Here is a 19,817-nt window from a genome sequence, read left to right on the forward strand (position 1 = left end):
TTTTTTATTTTTTTAAATTTATTTATTTATTTATGTTTTTGGCTACGTTGGGTCCTCGTTGCTGCACGTGGGCTTTCTCTATTTGCAGCAAGCGAGGGCTACTCTTCGTTGCGGTGCGCGGGCTTCTCATTGCAGTGGCTTCTCTTGTTGCGGAGCATGGGCTCCAGGTGCACGGGCTCAGTAGCTGTGGTGCACGGGCTCAGTTGCTCCACGGCATGTGGGATCTTCCCAGACCAGGGCTCGAACCCATGCATGACTAAATCTTATTCCCAGAAGGATTTTAGTGTATCCCGACCTGCCAGGTTCTGAAACAAATTTGACTCTTGTTTAGTCAGGCGGGTACTATGCTAACTTCCACTGCCCATAACCAAGCCCTGAACATAATACCCGAGTGGAGAGAAATGTAACTTCATGTGCCAGGGCTTTTCTCTGCCAGCAGAACGGAAAGGCAGTTGAGAAATTTGCCTATTCCGTCTTCTGTCCTATGGAATCTATAATTCACAGTACAATTTGTCACCCAGCAAGAACATGAAGATGAATAATGGAAAGGAGAAAATTTGCAACCTCTTCCCTCTTGTTTTGTAATTTAAGGGTCACTTTCTTTATTCCTTCACTCACAGAATTGTGGTTAAGAGCCATGCTGTTTGAATTTGTATTGTGGCTCCGTCATACACCAGCTGGGTGACTTCGGATAAGTTACTTGATTCCTCTATGCCCTTAGTTTCCTTATCTGTAAAATATAGACAATTATAGCACCCACCTCCTAGGATGAGTATAAGGATGAAATGAGTTAACATTTGCAAAGTGCTTAGAGCAATGCCTGGCACTTAGTAAGAAATATATAAATAATACCAAAAATAAATAAATAAAATGTTTTTGAGGGCCTCTTATATGCCAGACACAGATCTAGGTACGGAGATACAGTACTGAATAAAACAAAGTCCTGACCTCATAGAACTTTCTTTCTAGTGGGAAAAGTAGGTGATAAAAACAAGGCAACATATGAGTTATGGTGATGGCTATTATGGAAATACCATGCAAAAGAGAGACAGGGAGTATAGGGCTGGTTGTTGCTGGCAGAGGATAGTCAGGGGAAGTCTTTTGTATAAGGGGACATTTGAGCAGAGATTTGAGGGGATGAAGAGAGCTATCCAGAAATTTGCGGAGAGGAAGCATTCCAAACAGAGGGAACAACACTGGCAAAGGCCTGGAAGTAAGAGTATACTTGGCCTATTAGATGAAGAGCAAAAACAGCCAGAGAGTGAGTGAAGTAGGGCATGAGGAGAGAGATAAAATAGGCTGGATCACATAAGCCATGGTCAGATCATCTAGCTCCAGGAAATAGGCTTAATTCCTAAGTTTAAAGAGAGCATAATAATCAGCTTCATTCCAAGGGTATATATTGTCATCCCTTTGTTTCACTAGATTTTAGTTACTTTAAAATAAAGGAGTAGGTGGAAGTAACCCAAGTGTCCATCGACAGATGGATAGACAGACAAAATGTGGTATATACATTCAGCCTTGAAAACAAAGGAAATTGTGACACATGCTACAACATGGATAAACCTTGACAACATTATGTTAAGTAAATTAAGCCAGACACAAAAAGACAAATACTGAATGATTCCACTCATATGAGGTAGTCATATTCATAGAAATGAATAGTCAAATTGATAGAATTTGAGTAGTTAAATTCACAGAAACAGAAAGTAGAATGGTGGTTTCCAGGGGATGTGGGGCAAGGGAAAATGCGAGTTGTTTAATGGATACAGAGTTTTGCAAGATGAAAAATTTCTGAAGATTGGCTGCACAGTAATAACAGTACTGAACTGTACACTTAGAAATGGCTAAGAATGTAAATTTTATCTTATATAGGATTTACCACAATTAAAAATTTTTAAATAAAAAATGATAATGCAGTAACGCAGATTCACCTCCATACTACTAACATCCGGGGGAGTTAGGCACCAGGCAATGCATACAGATTCTCTGCTCTCTGAGTGTGTACCTAGTGGGGGACAACAGAAAGTCACATCCAGTGACAATTCCCATTGTTAAGCTTGTACTTCTTTTCACTTTAGGATTAGTAGATGTAAATTAATGGGTTACAATACATTATATAAATTACTCTCAAACCCAGATTCTGTGAGAATAGGGTAAGATTAAGGGCCATTTCTGTTACTGTTGTTTTGATAATTTCTGAGCAATAGATTTTCTCCTGTGACTTTGCTCTGCAAGAACTACCACCTGCCATCACGCAGCTGAGGCGATGTGCCAGGCTCCAGGCCCAAGCTTTCCTAAGCAGCAACTGGCTGCGACTTGAGCCCTAATGGATAAAGTAACAAGGCTCACTTAAACTCAGAGGTAAGGATGCTAAAGACCCTCCGGGGGTTGTATATTGTCTATATGCTTTTAACAATACCTGCCAGGACAAGAAGGCATAATTTCCATCTGAAATGACACTTTTAAATAGTATTTTTCACAAGTATGATTAAGCTGTTTCTACCCATTATTGCTCAGAAGAACAATCTCACAACAGGAAGAAAGGACAAAATAAAAACAAAGCAAAAATGCAGAAGCCCAGGCCATACTGTGCACGCAGTTCCATTTCTGTTGGGGTCCTGTCCTCAAGGTGCTTGAACCCTTTTCCTCCCTGACATGAGTTGCATTTAGCTACTGGCTACAGGACAGAGCTCTCGGGTTCCCATGATGGGGGAGGTAAAGACAGTGAATGTGTCCTATACAGGAAAGGAGCACAGTAACAGGCCTCCCCAGTGTACTTGAAGGAGGCCTGCGTGATGGAGAACACCCTACATCTGAGTTAGAAAATGAAGATTCAAAGATTGCATGCATTTAGCCTCTGTAACCAGAGATGAGAAATTATTTCATATGTGTGTGGTTGGAGATGGTTTAAATTGGCTAAAACTTCAGTGGGAACCCATATTCTGAGCTGCTGTTTCAAAGAAAGAGCTAGCATGACATCGGCTTCACTCAGTGCAACTGCCATGATTTCCTTCAAGTGATTTATACACACAGTTGATCCTCATTATTCACAGATTCAACATTTGTGAATTCACTTTCTATAATTTATTTGTAACCCCAAAGGCAATACCCCGGGGGGCTTCTTACATCATTCATGGACATGCACAGAGCAGTGGTACGTGTCCCCAGCTGAGGTTGAACAAGGCCATGTTCTACTTCCTGTTTCAGCTTGTACTATAAATAAGGGTCCTTTTCATAATCTATTTAATGCCACATTTTTCACATTTTTGTTTTAGTTGCTGATTTTGCTGCTTAAAATGTCCCCCAAGGGTAGTGCCGAAGAGCTGTCTTGTGTTCCTAAGTGTAAAAAGATTGTGATGTGTCTTACAGAGAAAATAGGTGTGTTAGATAAGGACATTCAGGCATGAGTTATAGTGCCGTTGGCCATGAGTTCAAATTAATTAATCAACAATATAGTGTAAATATAATCTATAATCTTTAAACAGAAAAACACACCAAAAAAAGATTATATGTTGATTGGTTGACAAACATGTTGTGACCAGAGGCTCCCAGGAACCTAACCCTTAGGAGCAATGACTCAGTATGCACTGATTCAGTGTTAAGACTTACTTTATAGGACATAACCACAAGGAATAATGAGAGCTAACTATATTCTGAAAACTCTTCCTGAGAAAGATTTATGCTGCTTAATTAGAAAAACAAGCATAATATCTAAAACAATAGCATTTTAAGCAAAATACTTTTCTTAGACTTATGTCAATGTATATTTCTTAGACTGTGACCATATATATATACATATATAATATCACAGCCTCAGAAAGTCTTTGTTAGCCTTAAATAGTATTTTAAATCTGTTTATATATGTATTGGTAAACAAAGCAATATAGAGTTGTAGTTAAGAGTATGGATTTTGTCATTAGATAGATTTGGGTTCTCCCTCTTATCAGCTCTGTGATCCTTAAGCCACATTCTAGATGGAAAAGTTATCTAACCTGCCTGAAGCTCAGTTTTCTCATCTGTATAAAAGAGGATAATAGTAGTTCCCATCTTATAGGACTTTTATGAGCCTTAAACAAGATGTACAAAAATTAATATGAACACTTCCCTGCATATAGCAGTGCTCAATATGTGTTAGCTATTATTTTCTGAGTCAGATAACATGTAAGATTTGGAAGAAAATTTATCTTTGAACTGTGCCATACAGAATTTGTGATTGGGATTTTTGAGGTAATAGAGGAAGCACAATCACCGTGAGATAGAAATTAGAAGTTCTTTTGAATCTTCTATTGTTTATCAATCTAGCTGAGGTAGGCTGTGCCCACATCTTCGTGTTTATCATTCGTTCAACAAATATTTGTCATGCACACAAAACTATGGGACAGGAAAGCTGTCACATTACTTAACAATACTTATATTAATTTTCTAAATCCACTGAGTTAGACTCAGGTCATTCTGTCAGCAAATGCATTCCAAGGAGGACCCTATTTAGATAAGAGCCCTCTGCAATTCTCAAAGCAGAGATCATTTCTTCCCTGTCCTGTGCGCCTCTCTTGGAGTTCTCAAGATAGTATTCTGAGCAGCGTGAGCACAGTGAACATTTGCTGGCTTCTCTGGGCAAGCCCTTCATATGTGTGAGCGCCCATGCGTGTGGAGTGTGGGAAGGATCAGTGAGAAGGTGAGGCCATCTTCTGCACACTCACGGTCCACTCTCCTCCCCGCAGAGCTGGAAGCCCTCCCGGCGACACGGATGGTCACCCAAAGCTGGAGGGAAATAAACTCAGCCTGGTGGTGGCTCTTAGCCTGCTTTCTGCCCCACCCAACCCAAAGATATGATAACCCACTGATCAGTAAGGGTGGCTCTAATGGACACTAATTCTTAAGGAGGTAGGATTGTGTGCAGTGTGTGTGCATAAGTGTGTACCTGTGATGGGGGTTGTCAGAATTTCTTTGAGGCAAAAGTAGCTTGAAAAAGTCCCAGAAGTGATTTTTAAATTTTTAAAATTATTTATTTATTTATTTTGCCGCACCTCTCAGCTTGCAGGATCTTAGTTCCCCAACCAGGGATTGAACCTAGCCCCGTAGTGAAAGCACTGAGTCCTAACCACTGGACCGCCAGGGAACTCCCCCAGAAGTGATTCTGACATCCCCCTCCTCCCCTTAGCAGGGTGCGACATTTCCTTCTCACATTTCTGTCTGGTGAGAGGGAATCACACACCTTGTCATTTCACAAAATGTTCAGTTCTAGCTCAGTGCCCACATTTGGTGTTTTCTTAGCCCTAGAGCTTACTTTATTGTTTAGAGTGACTTGTTCTTAGTCATGCCTTTAGCTGGCTTAAGGGACATATCTTAGATTCTCTTTCTGGATCACTACCTAGTCCAAGTCACCACCCATGCATTCCAAACATCAGAAATACTCATACCTGTATAAAAACATTGTACCATTTCTCCTTAAGGATCTTGATTTCTTCCATTAGTCAGTTTCTCTCTCTCTCTCTCTCAAATGAATAACAGAAGAGCATTTAACTTTGATCTTCCTTGTTTGTGGGAAAACACATCCTTTTTGGACCCTTGCCTTAAAAAAAAAAAAGACTTTAAAAGGAATTAATACAGTTGAGAAGAGAGTTATGTCAGCAGAATTCCAGTTCCTTTTTTGTCCTCTTTGAATCTGCTACTTATCAAGATGCCTTTTGTAGTACTTTTGTATAGTTTCTTCATCTATATTCCAGGAGCAATTGAGACATTTTTTTCTCTATCCAGGAAAAGTGTATCTCATTATTACCTATTTCAGCTATGAAAACCCAGGAATTACCAGTCTCTTCTGCATACTACCGCTCATCAATAACACTAGCTATTAAACTAAGTAAAGATGAAAGTTTGCTTATGACTCAAGAGGTCTGAAGAGGAACATGTAATAGAACATTCCTATTAATCACACTTAGAATAACAGAAGAATCCAAGGTAGAAAAATTTTAACCAGAATTTACATAGAAAATTGAACCACTGAGCTCTATTTCCTTATTCATATAGTAAATGGAGATTAATGGGTGATTTGGTTCCCTTTATAAAATATTTTGTATGTTCATGAATTCTAAAAGTTAGAGTAGAAAATAGCAGTCTGTATCTTGTAGTTTGATACTCAACTGGACCGAAGCTTTGTTGAGAGACAGTGACTTTCAGCGAGATGACCATTTTCACCATGACAGTGCACACACTTGAAATCATGCCTAGGTTCAGCCTCTTATTAATGACAAAATTTATCACAAAATGTTTATTTCTGGCCTATTGCATTTCTTTTTTTAAAAATCCCATGAAATCTATGAGCTAATGAAAGATAAATACTCTTAAGTATGTAGTATAAAAATTATTTTTAATATGAGCATGGATATCCATGATAAAAAAGAATTTTCAGAAGAGTTTATTCTCTTGCTTACTTGCCAGGCATTCCCTTGGCCTCTGAACAAATTATCCTTAGAACAATTAGTTTAGAAAACCCATAATTCCCACACAATCATTTCTAATCTAAACACAAACAAAATTTGCCATTATTACAAAAGAATTAAAGCTAAGTGGTTTTTTGTTTTTTGGTTTTTTTGAACTATCACAATACACAATGAAGCTAACTACCAAATCCTTATTTCAGGGAATTCAATTACATTGCTTTTAAAAGTTATTTCATTTAGTAGGTAGCTATTGTTGTTTTAAGAACTGAAATTTTTATGCTGTGCTCTCTATGCTAATATTTAGAAACAGCTTATTTCTAAAGCAAACTACAAAAGACCACTTGTTTCAAATATTATTTTCTACATTTTTCTGATGCCATTGCTGTCTTGGTGGTAGATCTGATTATAAACACCTTCTGTGTGCAAAATGTTGTAGGAGGAGATGTACAATTTGAGTATAAGGATACTATCCACCTTCTAGCTACATATAAGTTACTATTCTTATAATTCTCTAATATTTATTCAATTTATAAAAACATAAACTTCTTTGTACTGTTAGGCCTATTATAGATTTTGATTGCATGACTAAAAGGTTTGTCATTTGGCTATTCCAGTCCAATATTTTTATTCACAACTCGAAAGAGACATGTAACTACTCACCGATTTTTGGATGTCACAAAGGTGGAAAAAGATAATAGATGTAAAAGATGATGAAATCATGATCCACAAATACCTTGATGTGTTGGAACAATGGGCCATAAATCAATATGATGAAATTTAATAGGGATAAGTGTAAGCACAGAGGAGCCATCAGTGGGCTATGTAAGATCATCACGTATTGGACCATGTATTTGTTAAGGTTCTCCAAGAAACTGACATCAAGATGAAATTAAACTTGCAAGGATTTTATTGAAGGAAATGCCCATGAGAAAAAATGGGAAGAGAGCTGGGAAAGCTTGGGAGAGCCATCCAACTATGATGCACATCCCCTAGTGAAGGAAAAAAAGGAAGGAAGGTTGAGTGAAAGTATCCATGACTTCCATGAAGTGAAATGAAAACTCATCAAAACCGTTATGGGGTCCTTTAGCCAAAGTTGACTTTCTGGAAGAGTCCTGTGGCCCTCAGGAACGGGCTGCCTTAGCAAGACTGCTGCAATCAGTCATTGGCTAGGAACAGCCCATGGGAAGCATGGCCTTAGTGCAAGTGAAGCAATGCATTTAAGGTGTGACAACTGGGGCCCAAGGTCAATTAAACTCCCTGTAGTTGGAAGTCTGCAAAGCACATTTTCAAGGCATTCTCAAGGCAAGTGTCTACATAATTTGGCTTTTCAAAGTTCCATCCATTTTTTGTTTAGAAAATATAAAAATTTTTTTTAGATAAGTAATTCAAAACTAAACAAATCTGAGATCCTAAAAATGTAATCCTGTTTTAGGATCTCTCTAGTTCCAGAACAGTTACTGCTCATGGAAAAGATCTTTAAGAAAAAAAAAATTAAATTCTGTTCTTTGATATGTGTGTGTGTGTGTGTGTGTGTGTGTGTGTGTGTACACACACAAGTAATTATAGAATATAACTACTTTTTTTTTTTAAATACCTTCCTTGTAGTTCAGGCATCCCCAGCCATTATTCTTTTTTTGATACTTAAACTGTCAACTTTGGTCAATGGGGACATTTTAGGATTGGTTCTGGGTCATTTTGACATACCATGTTAATATTTTTTTTTTTTTTTTAACTTGTGGATCTTTTCTTTTTAAATCAACATTACTGAAGTATTATTTACATATACTGAAAAGAACCCATTTTAGTGTACAGCTTGATGAGCTTTGACAAATGTATCTCCCATGTAACCACCATCACAATTAAGAATAACCATTCAAAAAGTTGCCTGGTGCCACTTTGCCTGCATTGCCCCATTACAACTGCAGCCCCAGGCAATCAGTGATCTACTTTCTTCCACTGTAAATTCATTACACCTATTCTAGAATTTTATATAGGTAAAATCACATAGAATGTTCTCTTCTGGTTCTGGCTTTCTTACATAATGTTCTGGAGATCAATTGTGTTTTTTCATCTGTGAGTAGTTTGTTCCTTTGTATTTCTTGAGAAGTATTTCCTTCTTTGCATCTACTACAACTTGTGTGTCCACTCACCCACCAATGGACTTCTGAGTTGCCAATTTGCGCCTATTATGAATAAATCTGCTCTGAACACTCATTTAAATATCTTTGGAAAGATATATGTTTTCATTTCTCTTGGGTAAATACTAAGGAGTGAAACTGCTGAGTTATATGTTAAGTGTATAAGAAAACTACCAGAGCACTTTCTAGAGTGCTTGTGCTCTTTTACACCCCCCCCACAACATATGAGCATTTCAGTTGCTGCACACCCTCACTAACACTTGTGTGCAGTGGTATCTCATTGTGATTTTAATTTGCAATTTCCTGATACTATTGATATTGAACATCTTTTATTGTGCTAAGTGATTATTTGCAAATCTTTTGTGAAGTGCTTGTTCAAATCTTTTGTTCATTTTAAATTGGATTCTTGTCTTTTTAATTATTGAGTTGAATAGTTCTTATATATTCTGGATATAAATCTTCAGAAATAGGTACTTTGAATATTTTTCCACCTGGTGGCTTGGTTTTTTTTTTTTTTTTAAACAATGTGTTCAGAGAAGAGGAATTTAATTTTGATGATGAAATTCAGTTAAGCAGTTTTCATACAGTTCATGTTTTTGTGTTCTAAGAATCCTTTGCCTATTCTAAAAATCTTGATTTTATGTTGTTGTCTAAAAGTTTTATAGTTTTAACTATTATCCATTTTTGTGAATGTCATGAGGTAATGTCAAGGTTAATTTTTTCCCATATGGATATCCAATTGTTCCAGCATGTTTACGAGCACTAATTGTTACAACAGGACAGACCTGAGGCTGACTGCAAGATTGGTAAGAAACAACTTTTCTCCTCCTCAAAGGAGAATTAGTCACAGAGCAGCTGCCTTTGAGTCTACTTTCTGGTACACAGCCTGTAACCACTACCCAATTTCTCCTCAATAAGATGCAATAAGGGGGAGAACCATGTATTGCCCAGTCAACCATATGATTTAGTCAACAACTTGCTGTTTGTTACTAATTCCCATAGGTTTCTCTCAAATCCCATTATTTGGCCCATGAGGTCCTCATCCTTCATCTTTCAGAAAATGACATCTCTATTAGCATTCCACCCTCATCACCAAAACCGTCCAAATCTATGAAGGGTCTGAGCTCTACCCTCCTTGCAAGCTAACAAGTTAGTCATTCATAGTTTCAAGGATGTCGACAGAAGACATGATTCCTAGGTCAGAGACAAAGAACTTTACTACTCATGGCAGGAGCAGAAGCCAGGGTGTCAGTATTTGCACTATCTTCCTGAGCCCCAATTCCCACAGAACAATATCTGCACATGCAGTACAGTATGGTAAAGGAGAGGAAGCCTGAGTTTGGGGAACCTGAATCTTTTATAATGGGAAGTAAATGTCTCTTTACTCTTGAGGGAGACACTGCCTCTGTCTTCCAAGGCTGTTTGCTCTGCAAACATACGTGAATAAATAGTTCATAATAAATGTAGTCAGTGCCTCTGGTCACAAGGTTATCCAGAAAGGTGAGAGACAAATGGAACATTGTCACCCACTACTTATAGCTCCCTGGTTGTTCTTTCTTGGCCTCATGGAGTTTCTTCCTATGCATCCCAGGTTAGTATTCAGCAAGAGACTCAAAGAGACCCTATGCAGATTTCTGTAGCTTTTTTTCTGCATAGCTCCCTTCTCTCTGATTCTCTGATCTGTAGATTCCAGTCATGTCTGCTTCCCTGAATTCTTATCTCTGTCTTCTCCATTTAATATGACCCTTGTGCTTTGCTGGAGATCCCCCTCCCTGCACCTCAATTCAGAAAGTGCTTCCAGGCAGAAAGCTGGGGTGATTGTAGAGCTCAGCTTATCTATTTCCCTTCTCTCACAGATCACAGTCCTACGCTATTTCCTTTATAATGCCTGAAACAATGATTTTGTAAGTTTTGTCCAGTTTTCCTTGTTTACAGTGAGATTACAAATCCCACACCAGTTCCCTCCTCATGGTAGAAGCAGATGTCCCCTTTGTTTTGTTTATTTTTCAACAGTTTCTGGGACAGTCATCAAAAATAATTAGGCTTTAAGTTGCATCTAGATAAAGGTAGAATTAATTGCATACATAAACTGGGACAGAATAACAAAACACTTACACTTACTTTTCTGAAGCAGAGATGTAGTCTAAGGGTGCCTTTCAGGGAGGCTAACAGGGTCAGGCTCTCTGCACCGAGGCCAGTCAAGTGAATGTAGAGTCATGAGGGAGGCATTAGAGAGCCTCAGAGACTGCTCCCTCCCCCTTGTTTGAAAAGGCAATTCATCTAAACCTTTGGGAAAATGTCAGGTTGACTTCTTTGATGCTCTAATGTACTTCATAGTAAATGGTTTAGGCCTGAATAGAAGTATCTCTTCCTTCCTTATTAAGTCAAGACCTCCAATCTCAGAGTGATTACCAAGACTGGTGGCTTCCTCCTTCTAGTTATGTGACTGGACCCATATCTGGGTCTAGACACGATGATTCACAACCCATAAAGCAAGGGTTCAGGCTGAGGTTTGATCAGGGGAGAAGCGGTTTCCAGCATATCCTCACTTATTTTGACAACTCAGGACTGAATGAGCAGGACAGGAAAAATTGAGGGAAGAGTGTGTTACTCAGTTTACCAAATTGTTTCCCCAAATGAGCCAAACGCCAGCACAGTGAGAGCGCCCAGGCTCACTTCTCATCTTTTCTCATCTTTCATATTTTATCCATCTTCCTATTTTATTTCCAGCCTGATGATTGTTCATTATTTCAACTCTTTGATTTCATAATCTTATAAAACCAATTAAGAACATTATAAATATTATTAATACATTGACCAAGAATGGATTTCAGCTACTTTTCAAGTCTTTCTCATTTATTCAGTAGAAGAGTGAATTTTTCAGGCCATGCTAATGATCCATCTTACCAGTGCATATTTAACAAAGCGTTAATTTGTCCTTTTAGTGTCATTATTGTTTAATGTAAAAAAAAAAAATTGTAGCCATTTTTAAAACCATTCTTATTTTGAACCATGAGTTATTATAATTGGTGATTAGACACAATAACACTACTAAGGGAAAACCTAGAAGCTGTTTCTCAACCTCTAACCTAAGCACCCTCCTCACCTCTGCCATAATTACTTTCCTGAAAAATGAAGTTATGCCAATCATGTCATTCCACAGCTTGAAGACTTCTGATGGATCCCTGCAGCCTAATGGATAACATTAAAACATTTGAGGGAATACAAGGCCCATTACAATTTGAACCTAATTTTAACCTCAACACCATTTTCTACTGTTGTCTCACTTTGAGATTCTACCATTCTGAAAGCACCTTACACCATAACTAGGTCAGAAGAGCTTTCAAGTTTCCATGTCTTTGCTTGGGCCATTTCATCTGTCCAAAAGACCTCTCTGAACAGCTCTGACCACTCTGGCCAGGGTTGTTTGCCCACTCTTCTCACCACTTTCTTACCTCTGCACAGGTTATGTACACCAGTAAACATGTCACTGGCAAGTCCTGTGCTTTACCAAGGGGCACAAAAGAGTCAGGCTAAGATAATTCTCCAAACTTGATGCCTCAATCTTCTATCCTATTGATCAACAGTAAGTCCCACCTCTTTCCAGGAGTTTCCACACTAAATATACCTGCAAATCCTCTGATGTGATTACATATATAACTTGAAAGTCCCCTAGGCTCCACCAGACTGAGGCAGAGAGAGGATACTTACTGACTTTACGTTTCTGAGCAGTGATGCTCAGTACAACTTTCTGCCATGGTGGAAACTCATCTGCGCCATCCAATACAATAGCCACTAGCCACATATGGCTATTGCATATTTGACATGTGGCTAGTGTGATGGAGGAAGTGAAATTTTTAAGTTGTATTTTAATTAGTTTAACTTTAATTTAAACAGCTGCATTTAGCTAGTGGCTACCATTATGGAGAGTACAGTTCCAGAATCCTCATAACCCTGGAGACCAACACATAGGACTATTATTCCAAGGATTAGGCTTTTAGTAGTACCAAAAAAGAATTTTTTTTTAAATGGACAACTGGTCATAAAAATTAAGGCACTTCTAAGGTTGTATGATTGCAAGAATTATTTTCTTTCTCCGTTCTTCAGGATTTAATTATATACAATCCAGCCTACATAATTTTGCACTGGTTTTCATATTGCTTTTTAAATGTTCTACGACTTTCCCTCTGTGTGCAAGTTCTGTCACTCTAGAATAAAAATCCCAACTTTCTATTTTGTAATTATTTCCTTACACTTTTTTGAGTGTGCTGCATATAGAAAACATGTATTAAATGCTATTGAGTTAGTGGTTGGGCTAGTCAATAAAATATTAGACAAGAAAGATCACCTTAATGGAAAACGTGAAAACACAGATATCATCACTAAACAAATTCAGTTAGCATTCATAATGGTTATAGTCGAGAAGGCAATTCAGAATGGAAGTTAAAGCACAAATGTGGATGCCAAATATACCACGGTTAAGTTATTCAACCTGTCTAACCTTCAGTTTCCTTTCTATAAAATGATGAGGATAAGAATAGCATGCAACCCAATGAGATAATTCATGTAAAGCAGTGTCTGATACAGAATAAGTAACTGATATTGTTACTCTGATAATGATTAGCTTATCAGATATTATTTTATTAGTATTCTCATTGTGTAGATCTTTACAGTTGACAAATCACTTTCAGAACATTATCTTGTTTGACTCTCTACCTAAGAGGCAGGTAGATATTCAAGGCAGGTAGGTAGACCCACTTTATAAAAGACAACTGAGGTTTAGAGAGTTTAAGAAACTTGGCCAAGCACCAAAAGGCAGAGCTGTCTACAGACTCCAAAGCCCATGCGCAGCTTACTATGCCATGTTGCTTTCCTTATTGGTAATCACCTTGCTGCCTTTTTAGAGATGCTAATTAATTCATTTCTTCATCTCCAAATGCTTAATCTAATCTGGGTTTTAGCAAATCTTCCTGCTTCCCAGGAATATCCTCTCCCTAGGGTTGCCTTTCTTTCCAGCCATATGCTGCTATTATATTTTAAATTTGCTTCTCATGTGTTAGACAAGCAAATGATTCATAATATGCAGTAGTGCCTTGTGTAAGCATTGGCAAATCAATTTTTTGAAAAACTGTTATCCATATCCAAGAGCAAACACTTAGGGTTTACCTCTGAAAAGCCAGGCCAGCATCTGAAGCTGGAGCTCAACAAATGCATCTTTGTTTCAGCTGATCTCAACATCAGTTATAAAAGCTCTTAGGCATCTGCCAAGAGCCTTTGCCATTTTGTACCTTATAAGTAAGAGACAAAGGGCTTTGGAATAACTAAACAAAGCCTGATTTCTACATTTTGTTTGCTCAGGACTCTATCCTGTGTAATTCATGCAAGCAAAATTTAAATAGAAGTCAGTGGAAAGGTGGCCCATGTGAGACTTATAGGATTAGATTCCCAGTCCGTATTCAAAAAAAGTGTTCCTGCCAGTGCATATTAGGTGATAAGTAAGACTTGATTTCTCTTCTTAATTAGGCAGAATATAATAATGTGGTTAAATAAATGCAAAACTCGATTACCACATTCATTCCACCACATCAGACCAAACATGATGACAGGCTAAATGAGCATGGCATCCTTCACATCCAAAGGTAATATGAGTCCTTCACTCAGTATAATAACTTCTCATCCACACTTCCAGCCTGGTTGGCATGGGGTCACTGAGCATGAGCACTGAGCAAAGAATGTGCATCGTTAAACATAACTGAGGTGGAGGAAAAACAACAGGGTAGAGAAGCAAAGCATATTACAGGATGCTTAGGGGCCCTCTGTGCATTTTAATTTTCTGACTAATAAATGTGAATTAGACTATTGGTCTATAGGGATGTCTATATAATCATGAGCAACTCAGTTTTTCTGTCTTTTTTTCTCCTCCTGCAGTACAAAGAATTGAGAAAAGAATTCCCACAACAGAATCGAGTTCATACTGTGTTCAGTGACATTATGCCAGAACTGACCCATCCTAAAAAACTGTCTAGTAGAACACTGTGCTAAGCCCCCTTAGAGCAATAACATTCTAAGATATTACACTGTGAAGATTTTTCAGAAGATAGTCATTTTATTGTTAGCTGGGTTCTTTACAAAATATCATACTAGTATTGAGATTTTTCTTTAGTATCCTGCCAAAAGGTCCTTCTCACATGGTGGGTAGAGGGTGCTCTGAAAGGCTGTAATCACTGAGTGATTCCTGCAGCCCAGTTCAGGATAGAGATGTTGGTGATGGGTGATCGGTAAATATTGACCCAAAATTGACAACATAGGGTCTGTGCTCCATGCTAATTCCCTGAGCTGTCCTGGGCATCTTTACCAAAACACTCCCTGTTCCATCATTTGTAAAGTCCAGCTAAGAGTCATTTATAACTAATTCTGTCACATCCATAATAATCTTCCTAGATGTGTTGACTTTCTTTTTTTAAATTGGAGTATAGTTGCTTTACAATGTTGTGTTGATTTCTGCTATACAATGAAGTGAATCAGCTATATGTATACATATATCCCCTCCCTCTTGGGCTTCCCTCCCGTCCCCATCCCACCCATCTAGGTCATCACAGAGCACCGAGCTGAGCTCCCTGTGCTATATAGCAGGTTCCCACTAGCCATCTATTTTACGCATGGTAGTGTATATATGTCAGTCCTAATCTCCCAATTCACCCCACCCTCCCCTTCCTCCCACCTGTGTCCACATGTCCGTTCTCTACGTCTGTGTCTCTATTCCTGCCCTGCAGATAGGTTCATCTGTACCATTTTTCTAGATTCCACATATATGCATTAATATACGATAATTGTTTTCTTCTTTCTGACTTACATTACTCTGTATGTGTTGAAGTTTTTATGAAATGTTTCCAAATTATATGTTAAAGAATATGGGGTGTGCTTGGCCTGTGTATCATTCCTGTATGTACTCTGCACACTTATCTTGCTAAAGAGGCACTGCTCTTGCGACATTGATTTACAATAACGTTCTGGCTTGTAAAACAAAACAAAACCTTGAGTCGGATTTTAAAATAAATTGCACAAATTTCAGTCGGTCAAGATTTTAGTAAATGCAGTGAATACTGGAAGACAAAACTGGTGACACCTGACCTGCTTCTTTTGAAGAATTTATAGTTGTGGTTTTTGTTTTGCCAATTTTGAATGTTGTTTGCTCTGATTTTCCTTACTTAGGGCAAGCAATAACAATGCTAAAATTTATCTCAGTTGTTTTCCACTTCTTAAGATAGTGTCATTTATTTTAACATAAAATGAAGTAGTGAATTTTCCTTGTAAATTTAATAAATTATTAATGACATCTTCTAGTTATATATTTATCATAACCTAGACTCTGATATTTTCTCATCACTGAGAGGGGTTAAAATCTACTTTTCTATGACACATACACAAACACACACATGAACTAAAAAAGTAACCTGCTGACTGCTTAAAAGAATTCAAATGATGCCATTTGAAATGGATACGTCCTGGAAAAGAAATTCAGAAGTAGGGACTAGTCTATGCAACCACACCTGGAAATATTCTACCTATACTCATTTAGAGGTAGAAGAGGGACATAGATTCTCAGTGATGCACTTAGAATTGTTTTCCTTCTGGCCCAGCATGCAAAATGAAAAGAACTCTCACGTCTTGATGACAGATAGGATTTCCTAGCCACCAGCATAATTTTCACCAGAGCTAAAGCTGTATGGTTTAGTCTGGTTTATTCTCTAAAGTGGTCGGAACAGAAACTCCCTCTCTTCTTGGGCCAGAAATAACAACACCCTCCTCATACTTGAGCACAGCCTTCCTGGCACAAGCAAAGTGTGTGCCTTGAGTTATATTTTCAGTAATGCCGATAGATTTACATTGGTCCATCTTAACCTCTTGTTTCTGCTTTGTGACAAATGATATAAATTTATGAAGAGGTTGGATCTGCAAACACCATTTGTCATTGTGAAATAGAACAAAGCTCGCACTGCAAAAAGGGATAAAACCAGCACCTTTGGAATCCTCAACTTGTTCTAACCAGCTAAGTCAAGTGGACAGTGCGTTGGATAGCAAAACTCAAGTTCTTCTGAAACACAGGGTTATGTAAAACAAACCCTGCAGCAATTGATCCCTGTCACTCATTATGGAGCTAATGCTGGACAAAGCAACCACATAACCAAAGCCAGGGCATGCTTTTTGGCTCTGATTTTGGAAATGAATTTGAGCTCAGCAATTCTTTTAGCTTTTATAAAATTATCAAACACAGGGATTGTGTCTTCTTTTTCTTTTGTATTTGTTAACAATAGTTTGTAAAGTGCTTTTCATAAAGTAAGTGCTTCAGACATGCTTTTTATTGATTTTTCTGAGTATTTTACCTTTTCTAGCCTCCAACACCTTCCCTTCTATCTAGATTTCACAGGCTCCATTCATGGTATAAAATATCAGTCGCTGGAAGTGACCTCCATACCTTTATTTTATCCTGTACAAAGGAAGGGTAGATCACTCTTGTTTCTGTTTCTTCAATTGATCTTTTAAAATAAGACTAGGAAATAAGTCAGATACTTAACAGTGTACCTTTAAACATTCTTTTGAATTTTTTCCAGACTTCTGAAGATATTGAGGTCAAAATTACAGGACATTCTTTCTTCCTAACCATGAATGCCAGATTATTTTCCACTTGAAAAATAAAAATGAAGATAAAATGAAATTAATATAGAAAATGGATTTTACTTACAATTGACATGGTTATTAGACTATATAGCCATATAACATAAATTTAGTGGCAATCAATTTTTAATTTTTACTTATAACACTCTAAGTAATTAAATGTCAACATATGATTTGACTATCAGAGAATGATTAATTTCTCAAGGGAATTAATGAAGTTTGTTGTTGTTCTCTGTAGTTTATGATGAGTAAAAGGTTTGCATACACATTTTATTATGGCATAACAAGAAAATAAAGAGCTACAGATGGTAGGTGATGAAGATGATGTGGTGAGAAGCAATCCATGTCTGCCCTGGCTCAGCTCCCTCAACCTCCCTCCACTGGAGTTCCTTCTACTATAGTTCTGTGTAAGGGGTGAGGGGGGAAAAGGACCCCTTTTCCTCTCAGAACTGTTTAATTGGTGGGGTCATTTTTCCTTATATACCAGTTGTACGCACCTCATGTAGCAGGGATTATTTTAGCAGAGTCTGAAGGACTGACACATGAAGAAAAATGTAAAGAGTCAGCAAGGTACTGGTAGCTTGGGACACCAGCGTCACCCGCAGCAAGACCAACACAATGCTAAACATCTGCTGTAAGGCTATCAATATGAGCATTGATCTCCGAGGCTGTGGCAGATCTCAGCCTGCCCGTGTGAGTAACGTCAGTACAGTTGCCAGGCTGCAGGGCAGAGAACAAGGAGGTTATTTAAGGTCCCTATGTTTCAGCAAGTCAAAGTAAAAAGTGTGTTTACAAAGGTGAATTCACAATGCAGGGCAGCATGTTACTAATTTCCAAACTCTGTGAGAGTTCAGAGGAAACAGACATCACAACAAGGTTCTAGAAAAGATGTAGGTGGCTGAGTTCTGAAGAAAGGGTGGAATTTAAATAAACCAACCCAGTAGGAAGGCAGGAATCTCACCGTAGGATCCAAGCCTTTGAATCTTCGTAAGCAGCTTCCCCCATTGAGGGGCTCAGCCTGTGCCTCATCTCTAAAGGCTTCAAGCAGCAACCACATGGGCTCAAGAGCTCCCCGCAAGCTACACAGAGTTCCTCCTGCAAGACCCAGCCCTGTGGTTACACTTACCTCTTAACTCTGGCAACCCACTCCGATATTACACCCCTGCTGGCAAGTTAGGGCAAGCCACAAACAATGGCCTCTTCTGGCCAATTACTCTTGATCTCTGCCCATTTACTCTAAACTCAGCTATTTTGGTCAATTTTCCTTTAGTTCTCAGAACCCCAGCCTTGGTATTTACTTCCAGTTCCTACTGTTCTGCAACCCAGTAGATATCCTTTGAGGCTTCTTGGACCCTGACTTCCACCTCCCGTTGGCTCTGCTCACCTCCTGATTTTGGCATCTCTCTTGGTTGGGCATGAGAAACTCCACGTCATAGTCTCAGCCTTCAGAAACGCACCAGTTAAACTCTAACCCCTCAGACTCTTCACACTTGTACTTTTCCCTTTTCCAGCTTCACAGCCCAGGACACACTCATGTACTTAGAGAGCAAAGACCACTTGAACAGTGTGGAGGAGAGGGCAGTGCTCGCTCCACTGCAAGCTCCTCAAGACAGGTGACCATGTCTTTTCATTTTGAATCTCTGGCAGCTAGAACAGAGCCCAGCATAACATGGGCACTGACTAGGTGTTTCTGTTCATTGTAAACCCATGATAATGCAGAACCATTTTAATCGTTTTCAGCCAAGATTCCCTACTGTAGAGATCAAAACATTAGGTGCCAAGTCCCTCCACCCCTCACGCCAATTCCAGACCAAGATACTAGAAGGCCTATGTAGAATTTGCAAAGAGGGTAGTAAAAATCCCATCCTGTTCGCAGCCCATCACCCACCTCAAAATTTTAAAAGGGTTGAAATTGAAGAGTAAGGAAGGCAGCTCTTATTGGTAGAGAGGTCAATGTGCTGTGCTTCCCTCTCATTTCAAGTCAAATATGGGGGCCCTAGGACCCCAGTGCATGAGGGGACCAGAAAACTTGACTTACATTCCCTGGACTTTGGAGGGGCCAGGAAATGGTGCCTAATTCCTTTCTGGGGAAGATAAAGGCAAAAGGCTGTGCCTTGAACTGCCTGCCACAATTGTAGAACAAAAAGAAGGAGACATGGGAGGGAACTGCTTTCCCACTGATGGCAGAGAGCACAGGTCCCGTAGTCCTGAGCTGGACGTGGACCTTATAGAAAAAGCCACTGTGAGAACTGCCTGTTGGGGCAACTGATGGTGACAGAGGGGATGGGCCACCAGATACCCAGGGCTGAAAAGAAATCCAGCAATGTGACCTCATGGAAAATGACTCAGCCTTGGGAACCTGCCACATCCAGAGGGCACCAATATGGAGCTCCTTTGACCAGCTAGCTCAGCATCTGAGACCTTTACTCTTCCCGACCTCAGGCCCCTTCCCCACCTCAGGCCCCTTCCCCACCTAGTGCAACCTCTGAGGAAGCCAGGGGCATCTAAGGAGAGCTGGGTTTGGAGGGTGACAGTAAGTCTGAAGAGCAAGGTTAGAAAA

The 19,817-nt window shown here is 38.9% G+C and overlaps 1 protein-coding gene and 1 long non-coding RNA gene across 2 annotated transcripts in view; one reads left to right on the forward strand and one right to left on the reverse strand.

The window, feature by feature from the left end:
* STARD13 (StAR related lipid transfer domain containing 13) overlaps positions 1-19,817 on the forward strand; it is a 383,589-nt gene that overhangs the window by 108,571 nt on the left and 255,201 nt on the right. The gene's annotated exons all lie outside the window — the stretch shown is intronic.
* Positions 1-19,817, reverse strand: part of LOC309647901 — a 51,317-nt gene continuing 31,500 nt past the window's right edge. The window contains exon 2 of the long non-coding RNA XR_014256380.1: positions 1-19,817. This exon is cut by the window's right edge and continues 27,199 nt beyond it. This is a non-coding gene — a long non-coding RNA (uncharacterized lncRNA).

Source organism: Balaenoptera physalus (genome assembly GCF_965194825.1).
Source record: "Balaenoptera physalus genome assembly, chromosome: 18".
Taxonomy (NCBI): Eukaryota; Metazoa; Chordata; class Mammalia; order Artiodactyla; family Balaenopteridae; genus Balaenoptera; species Balaenoptera physalus.